Below are 6,251 nucleotides of genomic sequence, written 5' to 3' on the forward strand. Positions count from 1 at the left end.
TTCCAACACAAACTATTCTATGGTTCTGTGATTCTACCAGGACAAGAAAATCAGATAATAAAGGGGAATGTCAGTATCATGACCACACACGTATCACTCTTAGAGCTACTACACTGCCTGAGGAAAGTCTCAGACGGGATAGGGCCTTCATTGTAACTTGTGCCTGTGCCCAATGCATTGCATGTGCATGCAGCAGGTCTGCTTTGCACAGATAAACCTCTATAGCCTGAAGACTGGAATCACTGAGACAGGCTTTCTGCAAACTTGTGTGTAAGTTTCCAAATGACACACCCCAGAAAGACTATCTGTCATGTCTCCACAAGATTTACAGCTGTTTTCTACACAGCCATAGCCTTCAAAAGTAGAGTCCCTGCATTCCCAAAGGCACACAGGGCCGTACACAACCAGAAGCGCAAATTGTATGCTCATTTTTTCCAGCTACTTTAAAAGTAAACAGACTGCAGAATTACCTTCAATGAAACAGTATGTTTGAAGAATTTGAGCGCCATGTGGCAAATGCAGCTGTAATTTTTATGAGTTTGCCATTATCCACTGTGGCTGTTAGAAGTTAAATTAGAGGCGAGTTATGAAGAGAAAAAGAAAATGGCAAAAGCAATGACGGCATGGCAAGGTGGAGTTCAGCCTACACCAGGAATCCATTGTGAAACAACAGGGACGCCGTGAGCTGGGGAATGCACTGATGAATGCCTGGCCGGCTGATAAGAACCCAGATCTGGAACTAGAATAAAAGAGGAGACCCAAACCTGAAAGGTGCTGGCCTGCCAAAAAAAGACAGGTGGGAGACCACGTGTGTGTGTCTGTGTCTGTGTCTGTGTCTGTGTGTGTGTGTAAGGGGAATTGTCAACACCACCTGGTGTTGACTCCTGGGAGAAACACCCATAACAAAGGGGTCACTCTTTGAACTCAAGACTGAGAGCAACTCAAGAGCAACAACAACCAAACCAAAAGTATCTTACCACAACTTAATGGGAGAAACAAAAGCTAATGGGGAAATGTATGTATGGGCTTCACTTTGTTCATGCCCTCTTTGGCACTCCACGTCCCTTCAGATGAATAAACATTGCTTTATCTCAACGAATCTGTGTTTAGATAACTGGTTGGCAATCATCTCCCCTCCTTCCTTACACATTTGGGTCAGGTCTTGGCTGGATGCCTTCACAGCTCAAGGAGGGAGGGCAGAGTTTTGGGAAGGATACAGCAACCTACTCCCAAAGCCTGTCCCAAAAGCAACCAAGCCACCCCTTACTGGTACCCACCACTGTCCACCAACAAACAGAGGAACCTGGACAACAAGCTCAGGCCAGACAGCTAAAGGTAAACAAGATGTCATCTGCTCTCAGCATCAGCCAGACTCCCCGAAGACAGAGGCTGCCAGGTGCCCAGAAGAGCTCGGTCTGTTGCATTAACACCCGTAGCAAGGCTGTGGCGAGGAGAGATGGTAAAGTGCCCCAAATGCATAGACACAAGGAAGAAATTTTTTACAGTGAAGGTGGGGAAACAGGTTGCCCAGAGAGGTGGTCAGTGCCCCATCCTTGGAGACATCTCAGGCCAGGCTGGATGGGGCTCTGAGCAACCTGATCTAGTTGCAGATGTCCCTGCTCATTGCACGGGGGTTGGACGAGATGACCTTTGAAGGTCCTTTCAACCCAAACTATTCTATGATTCTATGATCTTCCCCAGTAAGACCCTCAAAGAGTGGCACCTGTGAAGAGCGGTGGTGTCCCTGCACACACCTGCTTCTAGAGCCATGGCTGGCTTTAGGAGAAATTAGTGACCATTTGGAAACACACGTTAAACCATAAGCCAGTAATTATTTTTTTTTTTTCTTACCAGAGTCTTTTGCAGTGGTTTTGTATATACAAACAAATACTACCTGAACCTTGTGAAGTTTGGTGTTGCCTGGAGTGAAGTGGTTAAATTCATGTTCGTCATAATTGTTTAAATGACTATGCCATCACCATCAAACACGTGAAATGATTCATGCTAACGTAGATTGGTGAATTTAGAAAGCACCATAGTTTCCAAGCACAGATTAGACAGGTAGATGCATTTAAAATAAAATATGTTGCACGGTGAGGTAGGGGGAGTGTACAGCAGAATAATAAAAACAAGTAATATAAAGAAATGGAAGATTTATGATTCTTAAAAGATTGTCACGATTATTCCTTGACAAAACCAATGTAATCAAATTGCTCATGGGTAATGCCTCCTTTCCTCAGCTGCACCCAGGTATGTGTGTGCTGCAGCACGAATGAACAGAGAAGGTGTTTTGAATTTCTCCTTCACAGAGATCCACATTCCTTAGAACCAGTTTATCATGAGGACCCACTGATGCACCAACCTGACCGCTCCAGCCCATATCTCTCACTTACTCTGTTCATGCCTCATATTCCACCAGTGACCCAGGGCAGGTGGCAGAGACAACACTGTCAGCCTCGGCTACTAATGTCTGAAATCATGTCCCACCAAAAATAATCGGAAAATAGTACAAGAGATCTCATAACTCAGTTTGCCTACAGGGTTTTGAACTCCTTATGCATCACATATGACAGTAAAAAAAAACAACTCTAACTGCATTGCTGAAGTACGGCCACGGTGACATTTAAGAGTGGCCAAACACATTAATGACTGCTTTTGGAGACCAGCGATTTCACTCTGTGCTCCACCCAAGAAACTGGAACAGCGCTATTTGCAGTCATGATTATTCTTAGCTAGGTTGCCATGGAACAAAGCCTGGTTAATCCTAATGGACTGATTCAGGAACAATCTCTCTTTCTAATCTTATTGCCTAATTCTTTATCACTCCCATTAGGTTAGTATTTTTCCAAGATGTAAAAGCAGCAAGATTTTCAAGGTGTAGTCATTTCACTACGTTGAGTGGTGGCAGTACAGTCTTCTTACTAAGAATAATACAAGATGGTTTTGTTTCTCTTTGAAGTAAGCAGAGCAAAGAATTTTTCCTTCCAGAAGCAGATTAAATCTCCATTGAATTTTCCTTGAATTCACAGGATTTGGTACACACTAATTCATATGTTCCTTTGAGGCTTGGAAATTACAAACATTCAGTCAGTGATACGTTCTCATTTGCCAGCCAAACGACTATTTTGGTGAATGTGCATATAATACAGATTGTCTGTTAAAAGAAATTATTGGGTTTTGTGTATTCTTCAAGGGTTTTTTGATAATTAATGTTGCAGGAATTAAATCATGGTCAGGTAGTGGGAAGCAGATAATGGGGAAAAGGATGCCATTAATGTTTGTAATTTGCCTCATACAGCAACACATACACAGAGACTTTCTTGAATAAGACCCTGGAAAAAAATAATGCAAGCTTCTTGTGCACAGACCTAAGCTTGAAGTGATTAAAGCCACAGCAATATTTGCTTTAAAATAAAGAGCATCATAAGGTCATTGGAGACACCATCACTCTGTTGTCTGCATTATGGGGAACAATGTAATGTAATTTTAAACTACTTCATTGCTGGAATGAATTTCAGAAAGCTATTAAAACCAGAACGGACAATAGAGGTATTCGTAAGTTCTTTCTAATTCAGCAGGAGTATAGATTTTATGTGGAGGTTGCACAAGGAAACTTTCACTCTCCTCAGGCTAAATTATGCATAGACTTAAGCTGCTGTAAAAATATTGGCTTAGAATATGAAGGTGATAGTGTTAAGTAAATAATAATAACAAATGTAAGCTTCGACTGCAGAGCTTGAGATTGATTTGATGGAAGACTGCACCTGATACCTTCTGTGTTTCAAGAGGATTTCTGGAAGGAAGGGGAAAAGCATGTAAAGCTGTACAAGTGGTGACTTCACAGTGCTCCCTATTCAGAGCAAGCTTTCTTGTGGGGTTCTCTCTCACAGAACGAAACCCCCTCTATGCCCCTGAGTCCAGTGCCCTTCGTTTCCTTTCACGAGGTCCACACTAGAGTGCTAGATTTTCTTTTTTTTTTCTAGGAGTGACCATAGATAAATCCAAAAGAGAGCACTTGACTATCAAGGTTCTTCTAGAGTACATGCTATAGATGCTGAGGAGAAGGATGAATACTTCTGAACTCCTGAGTACAAACAGCGGTCATTCCTTTTTGACATGAGAAAGAAATGTGCAAGTGAAGCATTTCAATATTTACCAGTGAAAGAATTTGCTTGAAATGTGCCTAATGCCAAAATGTAGTCCTTGGATACCCTCTGAAATAAAATTAGTAACGATTTCAACTGAAGTTATTTCATACGTTCAAGTATAAAGCAAACACTGAGGTCTGCAGTTTCCAGAAACTGAACTGTGTATTAAATCACACAATTTGTCAAAGCCCTCAGTGCTGGGCGCTGCCGTCTCACTCTTTCCTGTTCCTGAGCACAGGGACCCGCTGGGGTCAGTCCTGTGTGGTTCTGACTTGAGGTTTCCTTTGGGGATGGTTTGGTTGGGAAACAGCAGGATCAGGCCAGGAGAGAGGAACAGAGAAAGTTACTGTACGGGTACTGCAGAAAACTGCAGTTCCTCCCCTCTCTGAACTCTGTGGGCTGTTCCTGCCTGAGAAAAATTAAATTACACACTGTAAATGTAAAGACGACAGCTCTACCTCTTTTTCATTTCATTTTATTTTTTTATTTCTTCCCCCAAAAGGCTGTTTATAGCCTCTGCTGAGAAATGTGGTAGACAAAATATTTCCGAACACAGTGTTCCAGTCTGTATCCATGTGTGCAATACAAACTTATCTTCAGTCTTTTTATTGCAAAAAAGGGGTTAATAATTGTATGGACTGTCCAGTTGTCTTTTGAAAGTGCATTTTCAAAAGCATCCAACCAGTCAAATCAGAAGTCGTCTTCTGTGAGGAACTTGGATGGATTTTTCCACAAGGCCATTTCTGTTACAGATTACAGCTTCTTCTCCTATGATGTTTGGGAAGCGATTCTTGCAAGAATTATTAATGTCAGCAAAAAATATTTTTTCATCTTTCATCATACAGAAGAGTATCTTAAGTATCAGTCTTGGTGCATCAGTATGTTGCCTGAGCTCCAGATCAAAGAAACCACGTAGAATGTAACCACTGGAACGTGAACATTTATCTAATGTTAATGGTACTGCTTGTTCTAGTATTAATGACACAATGAGTTGTGGAAAAAAAAAGGTTATTTATCAAACCTGAAGACCATTTATGATTTAATACTAATGTTCTAAATTAAGCGTGTGCGTACTTCATACTCCACTTCTGAGAAAAAGGCTGTAAAAGAAGTATTAAATTGTTGTTCATTTAGGAGAAGGCAAATCAGAGTAATATCAGGTTATTTTTCTTTTCAGATAAACTTGACCAGGTATTTCTTCTGAGCTGTACAATCAAAATATTACGTCTAACTTTCTTTACTCTTTTCTTCCTTTTCCTTCACCCCTCCCTCCCTTCTTCCGCCTTTCCTCCCCTTGGGAAAATGTTCCCATTTCCACTTCATGAAGAACTGACTTCATCATTTTGTGATCATCTCTGGACAATATAACTGCAGCCTTTCTCTGGAGAGCCCTGGTCTCTCCTTTTCCCCAGCACTGTGTTCTCACCAGTTTTTCCCATGTCCACTTTGCTGCCCACTTTGCTTTCTTGGGCAGGCAGTACCTGTGCTGCAGCTGCAAAGAAATTTGCCTGGGGGTTGAGTTCACCAGCCTGTTCACAGAAACCCCATCTGTGTGTTTTTATGCCAGGAAGCCGGGCAGGGAGCAGGGATGGTGCCACCTCCTAGACGGGAATCCCTGCTGGAGCCGGTGCTTTGCTCTTACGCTAACGAAAGGATTACGAAGCATGGTCAGGCTCTCTGGGTGGTGTCCCATGTGGGGCCTGTGTGCCCAGTCGGTGCCCAGGTCTGGGTGCTGCAGCTTCCCATGGGATGTGGGACACAGGAGGTGGGTTGCAGGATGTGGGATGGAGGATGCGGGATGTAGCTACTGCCTGCAGCCTGACTCCTTCTGCGTTTCTGTCACCCCATCGGGGCCATGTGGCCCCTTGCCTCTGGACTTGGTTCACTGCTCCTTTCAGCTCTTTTAAGAACAACTGTAACATCTACCCAGATAAAAACAAAATGACAGATGGATGGGGATTGATAAGTGGTGTGGTTCTTTGCACATTACAACTATTCTGCCACAAAGATCTTGATTTCGTCCTACACTAAGTGCTGTTTTATCTCGTAAACGTTTGCTGCTCCCCTAAACTTGGTGAAGTTATCCATTAGAGGGAGCTACAG

Source organism: Streptopelia decaocto (assembly GCF_964273445.1).
Source record: "Streptopelia decaocto genome assembly, chromosome: 1".
In the NCBI taxonomy this organism is placed as follows: Eukaryota; Metazoa; Chordata; class Aves; order Columbiformes; family Columbidae; genus Streptopelia; species Streptopelia decaocto.